The following is a 14134-nucleotide window of genomic DNA, read 5'->3' as shown; positions in this document are numbered from 1 at the left end:
CGAACCTTGAGGCAAATGGACTACAACAGCAGAAGACCACGTCAGGTTCCACTTCTGTCAGCCAAGAACAGAAAGCTGAGGCTGCAGTGGGCACAGGCTCACCAAAACTGGACAGTTGAAGACACATAAAAACATAGCCTGGTCTGATGAATCTCAATTTCTGCCGAGGTACACAGATGGTAAGGTCAGAATTTAACACCAACAGCATGAATCCATTGACCCAACCTGCCTTGTGTCAACAATCCAGGCTGGTGGCAGTGGTGTAATGGTGTGAGGAATGTTTCCTGGGCACTCTTTGGACCCAAAAATACCAATCAATCATCACTTGAATGCCACAGCCTATTTGAGTATTGTTGCCGATCATGTGCATCCCTTCATGGCCACAATTTACCCATGTTTAATGGCTACTTCCAGCATGATAATGCACAATGTCACAAAGCAAAAGTTGTCTCAAACTAGCTTCATGAACATGACAATGAGTTCACTGTTCTTCAGTGGCTTTCCCAGTCACCGGATCTGAATCAAATGGAATCAAATCTACTCAAATACTCTCAAGTGCCCATTCACTCGTGCCATCTGCAGCGAAAGCCATTCACACATCTGTCTAAAGCAGTGGTTCTCAATCTTTTTTTGATGAACACTCCACAAAGCGGAGACTTTGTTGTACCAAAAAAAAAAAAAAGAAAAATACATAAAATACAAAACTCAATATCTGTGTTATTTGCTTAATATGCTCAATGCAATTTTGATGTATTGGATAATTTTAAAGTTTTATTAATAAATTCAGCAGGCTTACACATCATGAATGTGAGACCAAACCTTGCATTTCTTGAATTCAAGCAGATGGAGGGCTATATCTGGGGCCTATAAAATGAAAATGCAAAGACAGAGACTAATAATAAAAGTGATATTGTTAATATATTTTACATTTGCCTTTTTGAAAAATGTAATTTATTAATTAATTATTTTTATAGTTTTAACAGTGGTATTTTTAACAAGACCATAGTAAACACATGGAAGAATGGATCTTCACTACTATGGTTAGATGTAACATGATTTCTATAAAACAAACTATGGCACTTTTGTAATTATAAACAGTAGACCTACTCTAAACACATGTAAAAACAATAAATACAAAATATAAATATTTATAAGTTGTAACAAAAATATATTATGTTCCCTCATTCCCCTAATGTAGTCTATGACAAATTTAATAGAGCTGAAGTAGTGATATGACCATATTTATTATCAATCTATTTCTGCCTAAAGTACAGTAAGTGTTACTATAGTAAATTCAAGGGTGGTGATGTAGAAATCTGTGCCGAAATCAAATGGTTTCCGCTTCTCGCGCCTTGCTTCTCACTGATTCTCGCAAAGCTGCGAGTTTAAGAGCTCAAGCTTTAGGAGCTTTGTGCTCGCGCTGCTCTGTCCAATGAGCTGTATCCATCTACAGACACATACAGGTGCATTAGCCGAGGTTGTGCCTTCGCCTGTGTATTTGACGCTGCTAAACCAGATACTTCAGATGCGTCGCTAGACTTCAAAATCAGAAGAACCACGGTACAAATGCATACCAACCCGTATAATTGAGAACCAACTGATTTACTCCAAGTCTAGATAAATGTTTTAATGCAAAGAGGAACTTGACAATAGATTTGACTATTATGACTGATAATACTAATTTGCTCTCAGCTTCCCCGGCATCCTTTCAACGCGCCCTGGGTGGCGGTACCGCCCCCGTTGAGAACCCCTGATCTAAAGTAAGATATGCCTCTATCACCATTCTTTTGTCTGTATTCTGAATATTTACTCTCTTTTATAAACCTATCTTTGCAGTAGTATGTGTCATCATAAATTACAATAACAGAGTGTAAACGGTGCATGTTATGACCGCGTATGCACCATGAGTTAGCGCATTAGCGTCATGAATTTGCAATGTAAACAAGACAAATTAAACATTTTCTACTGCATATTTTACTTTAATTATTGAGTGGTTAATACAGCTTCTTTTACTGATCTAGTGTTAATTCTTCTCTAGAATGAGGCATAAAGTCACTGATAACACATTTTTAAGGTTTTACATGTAGCGTCCTAATATTTAAATGCACTTCTAAACGCCTACCACATCAGTATGGCAGGTGTCTGAATGTTCGCAAACAGTTTACTGTTGCTCGGCTGTTTCGAACTTCTATTTACCCCTGAACGAAGAATGAAGAAGAACTCCTCCGGAAGTATATTGTAGCCTTAATGAGTGGCTTTGCACTTCATTTTGTTGCATTGGTGCTAAAAAAGCTTCCTGCCTTCATTAGTAAATGAAGAAGAGACAAAGAAATATGAAATTGCAAAACGGGTCCATTCTTTCCGATTAAAATTACTTGAACACACATCACATCATATTTAAAATTTCCAACCACGTAAGTGTGAACTTCACAGGAGGACTTGAACGCCAAAACCAATTTTCACCAACCGCAATCTAATTTAAGTAGGCACAATCAGTGCTGGAATTGCCCTGCATCTTGAGTATTTAAATTAAGTCATCATCGGGGGCCTGGGTCTACCACCCCTGGAGTCACGAGTTTGAATCCAGGGTTTGCTGAGTGACTCCAGCCAGGTCTCCTAAGCAACCAAATTGTCCCGGTTGCTAGGGAGGGTAGAGTCACATGGGGTAACCTCCTCGTGGTTGCGATTAGTGGTTCTCGCTCTCAATGGGGCGCGTGGTAAGTTGTGCGTGGATCGCAGAGAGTAGCATAAGCCTCCACATGCTGGGAGTCTCCGCGGTGTCATGCACAATGAGCCACGTGATAAGATGCGTGGATTGACGGTCACAGAAGCGGAGGCAACTGAGACTTGTCCTCCACCACCCGGATTGAGGCGAGTAACCGCACCACCACGAGGACCTACTAAGTAGTGGGAACTGGGCATTCCAAATTGGGAGAAAAGGGGATAAAAATTTAAAAAAAAAAAAAATATATATATATATATACTGTATATATATATATATATATTAAAAAAAATTAAGTCATCATCCTTCCTTTCTGCACAATCACACCTCCTATCTACTGTATGTAAATTAGGCTCATTATACAGTAGATTGCACTTTATTCACAAAAAATTGCCTGCCACAAATTACATTGCACTATTACCACCAGATGAAAGCAGGCAGTAAACTGAATTTTATTTAAAAGAGATGATGGTGTACATTTTCTATTGATAATGGCAGCAGTTAAATAATGATCAAATGATGGAGAACTGCTTTATAACCTGGCATATATCCAGATGCGTGGTGTAGTCGCGCACTTTCAACATGTTAAAGAGATGATTCGGGTGTCTGGATCACAATAGTGGAGTGATGCTGTACAAACACAGCAGGGTGTGTCAGATTGCAATGCTCTGCTGCATCCTCCACTATACAGCGCTCAGAATCATCCCGCAAGATCGGAATTCGGAATCGGGCGCTAAAGCAGTGCAGACAGTGCGTGCAAATAACCGGGCGCAATTTATTTTTGGTGAATTTTACCCCCTGAGGACTTTTGAAGAAAACGAATAACCTGATTTACCAAAGTTTTTCAGGTTAGTGCCATCAAATCTTTGTAAAAAGTAAACTAGATATCATTGAGTAGAACTTTATTTATTTATTTATTTATTTATTTTAGTTAAGTCTGTACTTATTATTTAGGGCTTACAGAAATTCTGTTCACCAAGTCTATACATGATAATCTGTGTCGTCTCTGTTTCCTTTAGAGATAATAATTAATAAATTTGTATATTCAGGTTTTACTCATAACTGTAGATGTTATCTATTCAGCACTCTCTATTTGTAGAGTCAATTTAGATCGGTTTACCTGTATATGAGAGGAGCAGCAGCTTTTCATTCAGAGCTACAGCAGTGAAGTGTGCTTATATCAGCGTAAGTATATTAATGACAAGGTGACTGGAGGGGGTGCGAGCAGAGAGGTTATCATTAGTGAATCCCGCTGCTGCGATACATGGCTAGTTCCAGTAATTACCTCACAAAGGGTGCTGTTCGCAGTCCCACTGTTTTTCCCACACAGGGCAGGCACAGAATTCCAAGTGGCCTCAGACTTACAATCTCCTTGCTTTAACCCGGGCAAATTGCTAAGCTTGGCCATTCTTCAGAGCACTATAATTGCATTTTAGTGCTGTTTTTATTGGTGCCGGCTTGCCCTGCCACCCACCCCCACCGCTTTGACCGCTCAACACTAAAGGAAGACAAATAGAGAATAAATAATTTGTTTATTGGGAGGTTTAAATTAGGGGTTAAATTGGGAATTATAGAGGATTAGGAAGGAAAAAATCAATTAAATGGCTTTCTTCCACTGTTTAAACGTCATCATAGGACAGAGGTGTCGGCAACATGCAACCTTCTCAACTCCATATTTCTTTATAGATACAGAGCTATATTTTATATTTAAAATATATGTAATAAATATCAAATGTGAGCACTGTTTGCCCCAGCAAAACTGGCCTCCTCAATACTAGATTGCGCATTGCTAGGTGGTTACTAGCAGGTTGTGGGTAGTTGCTTGCCCAAGTCAAAAAGAGCTCATCTCCAAGTCTCCTTGTTTTGTTTTTTTTTTTTGTTTTTTTTTTTGGTCTGTTTTATTATCTGCTGAGCAAAAGTCATAAGTCCAAATGGTAACCAGTTAGAACTTTAACCGGTTAGTTCCCTTAGCACCTGTAGCACAAACAGTGCTGGATGAGTTACATGACTAAAGTCTAATACTTCGTTCAAATTTTTGTTGAAACCCTAACCCAGGTATGAACTAATAAAGATTTGGCCAAGTGACAATTCAGCACATATTGCAATCTGAATGATCAAGATTAAAAAAAAAAATTGTAATCCACTCACACTTTTCTCATGGATACTGGCATTGGTATTGGTCAGGCTAAATGTGAATGCTGAAGTCCATCTCATTAAAAGACTCAAAGAGATCTAATTTTGTTTTTGGCTCGATCAAGCTGCTCTTTCTTAAGTGTCTCAGCTTCTCATTGACAGCACAGATACATTCCAGAGCTGGACAACCAAACAAGTGCTGTTTGCATTGAATAGAAAACTGAAATGGCCACGGGATTAAGGGATCTGAACCGGATAAAAGGATAAAAGATTCTTGGTGTTATCCATTTTAGCTTCAGAAATGGAGAGTCTTAACTGGGATTTTGGACCTCACAATGCTTAAAGTCTTTATTTCAGGCCAGACTACTTTCATTACAACATGGCTGTGCAATTTGTAATGATCCAAATGGACATTCACACATTTCTTTGTTGTATTACTTTGTGCCAATTGGTAAATTGATTAGTAGACTGAAAAGGGTTTTAATGAGTGATGGGTGCAGCTTGAAGCTACACAAAATTGGCATGTTACAGCTTGAAAATAATAATTAAAAGTCAGCTTTAAAAGGAGTAGTTGATTTTCTTGTAGGTTGGGGTGGTAAGATTTTTGATTTGTGACTCACAACAATACTGTGATCATGTCTGTTCGTCAATTAATCTTTCCTGCATCCATCCATCCAATGGTTCTTCCCAGACAGATCACATGAAAACTACGTGACTGTGGCAAATTTATATTTCATGGTTCCTTACTCAAAACCTGAGATGTTTATCAGAAGGTTCAATCTGTTCTTTTCTATACAATGAAAGTGAATGCTGATTGATGCTGTCAATCTCCAAAATCGACCAAAAAGTACCATAAAAGTAGTCCATACGATTTGTTCGCTATATTGCAGGTCTTCTGAAGCCATTCAATAGCATACAAAGTCATTATTCATTGAAAATCTTCTTCATTTGTCTTGATGTGCCATAAATATAATGTGCAAATTAGATTTTAGAGCTACAGCAGAGGATTATCAGCAAATAACTTACATTTCTGTCTTTTTCTCACTTAAAGCCATTGTATGACTTCAGAAGATTTGGAATATAGCACATGACTCATATACACTGATGAGCAAAAACATTATGACCACTCACTGGTGAAGCGAATAACGTTGATCATCTCCTACCAAGGCCACATGTCAAGGTCTAAGTAGATTAGATGGTAAGCGAACAATCAGTTCTCATAGTCAACATCTTGAATTCAGGAGAAATGGGCAGGAGTAAAGACCTGAGCGACTTTGACAAGGGCCATATTGTTATGGCCAGACGACTGGGTCAGAGCATCTCTGAAATGGCAAGGCTTGTGGGGTGCTCTCGGTCAGCAGTGGTGAGTACCTACCGACAGTGGTCCAAGGAGGGACAAACCACAAACTGGTGACAGGGTGTTGGGTACCCAAGACTCATCGATGTGCGAGGCCAACGAAGGCTATACCGTCTGGTCCGAACCGACAGAAGGTCTACTGTGGCACAAGTCACAGAAAATGTAAATGATAGTTATGGGAGGAATGTGTCACAACACAGAGTTTACATCACATGGATGGCCGTGTGCGCCATTTACCTGGGGAAGTGATGGCAGCAGTATGCACTGTGGGAAGACGACAAGCCGGTGTAGGGAGTGTGATGCTCTGGGCAATGTTCTGCTGGGAAATACTGGGTCCGGCCATTCATGTGGACGTCAATTTGAAACGTCCCACCTACCTAGACCACCATTGCAGACCATGTACACCCTTCATGGCAATGGTATTCCCTGATGGCAGTGGCCTCTTTCAGCAGGATAATGCGTCCTGCCACATATTGTTCGGGAATGGTTTGAGGAACATAATGAAGAGTTCAAGGTGTTGCCCTGGCCTCCAGATTCCCCAAATCTCAATCCAATTGAGCATCTGTGGTATGTGCTGGTCCAACAAGTCCAATCCACTGCAGCTACTCCTCACAACTTACAGGACTTGAAGGATCTGCTGCTAATGTCTTGGTTCCAGATACCACAGGACACCTTCAGGGGTCTTGTAGAGTCCATGCCTTAGCGGGTCGGCGCTGTTTTGGCAGCATGCAGAGGATCAACAGTATACTAGGTGGTCATAATGTTTTGGCTCATCGGTGTATACAACTTGTATGATAACAGTGTCCATCCCCATTCAATGAATAGAAGTTTCTTTAACTTCGTGCATGTATTTATGTTCCAGGGGTTCATTCTTATCCTTTTAACCTTTTTCTTTTTGTTAAATGAAGATCACATTAAAGACCCCCTCCAGTGAAAATCAAGTTTTTAACCTTGTTTACATGTCCATATGGTGTTTTTTATATGCTAGAAGACATACCATGAGTGAAACCAGCAGTCAGCGCCATGGCTGATCATTTTTGCCTTAAAACTGCAGTGTTCCAAAGACAATCTCAAAAACACGGATTCAGACAGCCAGGGTTTCATATGTCACAAACGTAAGGAACCAATCCCGTCAACTTGCGGGGTGGAGCTTTCCATATCATTAGCATACGCTACGGCAAAGCAAGGGGTATCAGGAGAAGCTAGGTGTAGCTACGTACCAGTATTTTGCAAGACATGTTCTGTTGCATGTTCGGATGCAAAGTTGTGAAAGGACAAATGGTGATCTCATGTTTTACCAAAGGATCTGAAAATCCGAGATAAATGGGTAGAGTTTATTTGTAAAAATCGTAATGTCCCAGCAAAACTTCCAGAGAAAACTCAGCTTTGCAGTAGTCATTTTCCAGAGAACTCTTTGAAAATTTTACCCAAAAACAGATGGGTTTTTCCACTAAACATATTGAAGCCCAACACGGTTCCATCAATTTATCCTTGGGACACAGCTGCAGGCGAGCAGTGCAGGGGTGAGTGGAGGTGGAGGTGGGGACTCATTTGCATATTCATAGATCCGCGCATACTAAATGAGGCAAAGGTGTAGAGTTATTTCTAAGCCATTTTAAGGCATGAAGGGATTATTTTCATGGGAAAAAAAAAACTGTAAATATGTAATTTTGATTAACAAAGATGAGTTTTTAGGGGTCAAACTATTGACTGGAGAGGGACTTTAAAGCTGACTTTAAAACTTTTTTACCATGCCTTTCTCATTTGTTTTTTTTTTTGTTGGTAATTTCAACTGCCTTTTATGTATAGATTTTAGTGTTTTAACCTTTTCCCAGAGCCAAACTTTCACTATCAAACTCTAAAACAAAATTCATCATAAAAACAAATTATTACATGTTGAAAACTGTGATAATCTAAACAAAAAGTGAAATAAACTATTTCACTATTATGTGAAAATTATTTCTACCAATTATTCAAAAAATTACAGCTGTCTCACAGTTATGTCATCATTTCCACCACATCAAACAATTTTATATGAAGGTAAAAATGTAGCAAAACTCGTAGATTTGAATTTAAGACAATAAATATTTGTACTTGTAAGTTGAAATTTACAAACAACCTGATATGAAAACTTGTAAAATACAAATCTGAAGATGAATGTTGCTGTTTTATTTTAATGTTGTAGTCTGCACAAATAATCGTGATCAGGCAATTATGTATCTTAAAGTATAAAGCGTCAGTTTCTTATGGCTTGATTCTTATTACTGATCCGCATAGGTGGGCTGTTAAAACAGACCTTTAAAAAGAAATGTTTAAATAGACCTTTAACAAGAACTAACAAAATAATTCAAGTTAACTAAAAGACATTTAAAAATGACCTATATTAATAAATTTTATTCTGAATTGATATACTATTTCTAATGAAGCAGTACTTAGATTTATTATAACTTACTCTGAATTCTTTATAAAGTAGACATCTATCAACTAAGTATGTAATATAATCTGTTTTGATTGGTCCGGCATCTATTGATCCAGCTCCATTGGTCACGCCCAAACCTGGCTATCTGCTCTCTTGCATCTGGATTTACAAGTGCACAAGTGAGATTTGCTACCATGGAAGGCCATTTCTGTCACATAAAAAAAAAAAATTATAATAAAAAATAAATCATGCTTTGGTAAATCAAAATTATGAGATACAAAGTCACAATTTTGAGATACTAAATCACAATTATGAGATTACTTTATCTCATAATTCCAACTTTTTATCTCAAACTTTTGACTTTTTATCTTAAAGAGGTTATGAAATGGAGAATCAAATTGTCCTTTATATTTAGACATATAAGATGAAACTGTACTATAAAAACATACTGTACATTTCAGAACTCAAAACTTCCTCCCCAGTCTAAAAAGAGCATTTATAGTTTCCACCCTGCTGAAACGTCTCGTTTTGAAATCTGTTTGTGACATCGCAACACATTGCTCATTTGTATTTACACATCGCACAACGTCATCACACCCTTGGCCCTGCCCACTGACGTGCAGTTCAAGTCAAGATGGCAGGTCTTGTGTAACACCAAAGGGGACCTATCTGGACTATTTTTTTTTTAATTTTGTATATAAACATGAACTACACAGACTCTGTGACCGCTGTCATGTAACTCGTCGCTTTTAAAAGACGCGGTGTCAAGATACAACTCTGAAAGGGAGAAGCAATTCTCTCATTCAGCTGCTCCTTCTGTCCTGGACGTGTTCTTTTGCCCATCTGCGCTATTTTTAATTGTTGGTGTATGTAAACACAGGACGTCTTTCAGTGTGTTTTCTTTGGACTCTGTGTGTGCATTTTTTTCAGCTCATGCAGGGCCGGCACTACCTATAGGAAGAGTAGGCAATTGCCTAGGGCCTCGGGCTTGGAGGTGGGGCCTCCATAACCGTAACATGCCTATATGCTAGTCCACTAATCAAGATGGTCAGCAAAAGACTAGGCTCTTTATCCACACACACACACACACTACTTGGGGAAAGACATACAAAATGAGCTACTGAATCTGATGAGCAGTCAACTGGCCAAAGAAATAGTTGCAAAAATCCACACTGCAAGGTACTTTTCAATCATCCTTGATTGTACACCAGACATTAGCCACCAGGAACAGATGTCTATCATTATACACATTGTGGAACTACAGCCAGAGCCAGAAATAAAGAACATTTCCTGGGATTCTTGGTTGTGGAAGAGACAACTGGCAAAAATGTGTCAACGGTAATCCTAAATAGGCTGAAGGACCTTCAGATTGACTTCATGGATTGTCGAGGTCAGTCATATGACAATGGCTCCAATATGAAGGGCAAGAATCAAGGTATACAAGCCAAGCTGCTTGAAAAGAACCCAAGAGCCCTGTTTGTCCATGTGGGGCACACACATTAAACCTGGTTCTGGCAGATGCTGCAAGAGCTTCAAGGGATGCTATTGGATTCTTTGGACATCTGCAGAAACTATTCAGCTTCTTTTCAGGATCCACTCAGAGATGGTCTATTTTGAAAAATATGTGGACATCACTCTTAAATCATGGAGTGACACAAGGTGGAAGAGCAGATTACAAAGTGTTCAGGCTGTCAGGTTCCAGGTTGCCCAAATCAGGGAAGCATTTGTAGAAGTACGGCAGAGTTTGTCTGACCCTGTTTCTAAAGTGGAGGCCCAAGCTCTTGGTGAAGAATTGGGGTCTTATCGCTTTTTGATTTGTTCTGTTATGTGGTGTGACATTCTGACACTTGCCAACCAGGTCAATAAGCTTTTCCAGTCATTCTCTATGCAATTGGATGTTGCTTCAAACCTGAATACTTCCACCAAAGCAGCGCTCTCACAGTATAGGGCCTCTGGCTTTGCTGCAGCACAAGCAACTGCAAAGGATCTCTGTGAGGTAATGAACATAGAGGCAGTTCTCATACAGAAAAGACTATGTAACACCAGGAAGCAGTTCTCTTATGAGACTGCTGATAAGCCTCTGACTGACGCACTGCGGAAACTGTAAGTGACATTTTTTAACACAGTTGTGGATGTTGCACTTCATTCTCTTGAGGAGAGATTTCAGACCATGGAAAATGTCAGGGACACTTTTGGTATCCTTTTGAATTTTAATGATGTTGCAACCATGTCAAGAGGTACAGTGAAGAAACACTGTGAAGACATTGAGAAGGCATTCAGCAAGGAAGGACATGTAGATATCTCTAGAATGGAAATGGCAGAGGAGATCCTCAACCTTCCACCATTATCATCAAAAAACACAGCCATGGAGCTTCTGAAATTTCTTCACCAGAAGCAAATGCAGGAGATATATCCAAATCTCTGGATTGCTCTCAGAATTGCAGTTACCCTGCCAGTAACCATAGCAGCTGCCGAGAGAAGTTTCTCACAATTGAAGCTTGTAAAAAATTACCTGCGCTTCACAATGAATCAGGAACGGCTTAGTGGACTTGCTTTAATCAGCATTAACAGAGAACTCGCCCAGCAGATTGCTTATGAAGCAGTTATTGATGACTTTGCTTAAAAAAAAAAGCAGAAGAGTGCCTCTGTAGGGGGCCATGGCCATGATAGCATCCTTAACAAAGGAATAAGAGATGGTCCAGATGACCTTTCGTTCTTTAATTCTTTTTTTAGTGTTTACCTTAGTTAAAGTTGAATTAATATGGATATATTAGTAAAAATATACAAATATTAATAACAGATGTTGTATAAATAAAAAGGTTAGGAATCATATTTGTTTCAAGTGTTATTTATTTATTCTGAAAGGTGGAGGGGAGGAGGGATGCAGGGGGCCTCCAACATAAATTTTGCCTAGGGCCCCCAAATGTCTAGAATTTGGAGGCCCATCATGTCAGCTGATCATGTCAGCATGGATTGCTTGTGAACAGTCAAAATACGATTCAAGCTTTGCAAAGGAACTGTTATTGAATGATGGGGCAGTTAAAAACACTTAAAAAATGTAAGTAAACAATTTAATTTGTGAATATTTCAAATGTCATGACTGTTTGTCAGTTTATGGTGCCCTGTGTTAACAGTTGTGCTTCAGGTGAACAGTTTAATATATTCAGATGCAATGTGTTGGATGTGCATGTTGTGTAAACCCAGCAATTTTGTTTTTTTATAATGTCGAGGTTCATTCTCTTCTGATTGAGTTTGCTGAATTTGAGGGGCTGCATGATGTTAGCCAATCAGAATAGTGGGTGTTTATGTTGATGTTTTGCAAAAACACTTACAATCTACTGCATTGTGATGAGCCGAAATAGCGGCTACATACACCTTCAAGGTGGAGGGGGACAGCCGCCCCTCCAGCCTCTCCTGCAGGAAGGAAAGCACCGATCCGACTGCGCATCTCTGGGGGTCTTTGAATCAGGAAGAACAGCACTTAGCGAACAGACGTCACTTCAAGGCATACAGGCGCCTCATAGATGGAGCCTTAGCCTGAGTGATCGTGTCTACCACCGCGGGTGGTAGGCCACTTAGGTCTTCCGTGTCCCGTCCTAGGGCCAGACGTGGAGATTCCAGAGGTCTGGTCGTGGGTGCCAGATGGTGCCCCGTCCCTGAGAAAGAAGGTCCTTCCTCAGGGGAATTCACCGGGGGGGGGGGGGAGCATGAGATCTGAGAACCATGTCTGGGTGGACCAGTAGGGTGCTACTAGGACGATCTGCTCCTAGTCCTCCCTGACCTTGCACAGGGTCTGTGAAAGTAGGCTCACTGGGGGAAATGCGTATTTGCGTAGTCCAAGGGGTCAGCTGTGTGCCAGTGCATCTATACCGAGGAGTGCCTCGGTCAGGGCGTACCAAAGCGGGCAGTGGGAGGATTCCCAGAAAGCAAACAGGTCTACCTGTGATCTACCGAATCGACTCCAAATCAGCTGGACCACCTGGGGGTGGAGTCTCCACTCTCCCCTGAGGGTAACCTGTTGTGGCAGCGCGTCCGCTGTGGTGTTGAGGTCGCCTGGGATGTGAGTGGCTTGTAGCGACTTGAGGCACTGCTGACTCCAGAGGAGGAGACGGCGTGCGAGTTGTGACATGCCACGGGAGCGTAGACCGCCTTGACGGTTGATGTACACTACCGTCGCTGTATTGTCCATCTAGACCAACACGTGCTTGCCCTGGATCAACAGCCGGAACCTCCGCAGAGTGAGCATTACTGCCAACAACTCTAAGCAGTTGATGTGCCAACGCAGCCGCGGGCCAGTCCAGGAGCCGGCGGCTGTGTGCCCATTGAATACGGTGCCCCAACCCGTCTTGGAGGCGTCTGTTGTAACCACGATGCGCCTGGAGACCTGCTCTAGGAGAACCCCTGCCCGTAGAAATGCAAGGTCAGTCCAAGGACTGAAGAGGCGGTGACAGATCAGTGATGGCCACGCGATATGTCCCAAGCCATGCCCATCTCGGGACTCGAGTCTGAAGCCAGTGCTGATGTGGTCTCATATGCATCAACCCGAGTGGTGTGGCCGCCGCTGAGGATGCCATATGCCCCAGGAGCCTCTGAAAAAGTTTCAGTGGAATCGCTGTCCTCCGTCTGAACGCCTTCAGACAGTTCAGCACCGACTGTGTGCACTCGTTCGTGAGGCGCGCCATCATCGAGACTGAGTCCAACTCCAAACCGAGAAAATAGATGCTCTGAACCGGGGAGAGCTTGCTCTTTTCCCAGTTGACCCGAAGCCACAGTCGGCTGACTTGCTGGAGCACGAGGTCCCTGTGTGCGCACAGCAACTCTCAAGAGTGAAGTAGGATTAGCCAGTCGTCGAGATAGTTGAGGATGCGGATGCCCACTTCCCTTAGCGGGCAAGGGCTGCCTCTGCGACCTTCGTGAAGATGCGAGGGGACAAGGACAGGCCGAAGGTGAGGACCTTGTACTGGTATGCCTGGCCTTCGAAGGCAAACTGCAGGAAGGGTCTGTGTCGAGGTAAGACAGAGACGTGGATGTACACGTCCTTCAGGTCTACCGCCACAAACCAATCTTGATACTGGACGCTCGCTAGAATGGGTTTTTGCGTCAGCATCTTGAACGGGGGTCTGTGCAAAGCCCGGTTCAGTACTCGCAGGTCCAGGATTGGTCGCAACCCACCGCCTTTCGGTGCGATGAAGTAAGGGCTATAGAACCCTTTCTTCATCTTGGCTGGAGGGACAGGCTCCTTGCGCAGAAGGGTCGTGATCTCGCATGTAAGGTAGCGGCATTCTCACCTTTCACTGAGGTGAAGCGGACGCCGCTGAACCTGGGTGGGTGCCTGGCGAACTGAATCACATAGTCGAGTCAGACGGTCCAGGTCAACCATCGCGATGGGTTGGAAAGTGCGAGCCACGCGCCCAAACTCCAGGCAAGGGGGACCAAGGGAATGATCACGTCGGACGTACCGGCGGGTGGGGCCTCGCGGTGGGGCGGAGCTCGAGGTGCCATG

This window comes from Myxocyprinus asiaticus, chromosome 6 (genome assembly GCF_019703515.2).
Source record: "Myxocyprinus asiaticus isolate MX2 ecotype Aquarium Trade chromosome 6, UBuf_Myxa_2, whole genome shotgun sequence".
Taxonomy (NCBI): domain Eukaryota; kingdom Metazoa; phylum Chordata; class Actinopteri; order Cypriniformes; family Catostomidae; genus Myxocyprinus; species Myxocyprinus asiaticus.
The sequence above is the reverse complement of the archived record's forward strand: the minus strand, read 5'-3'. Positions refer to the sequence as shown.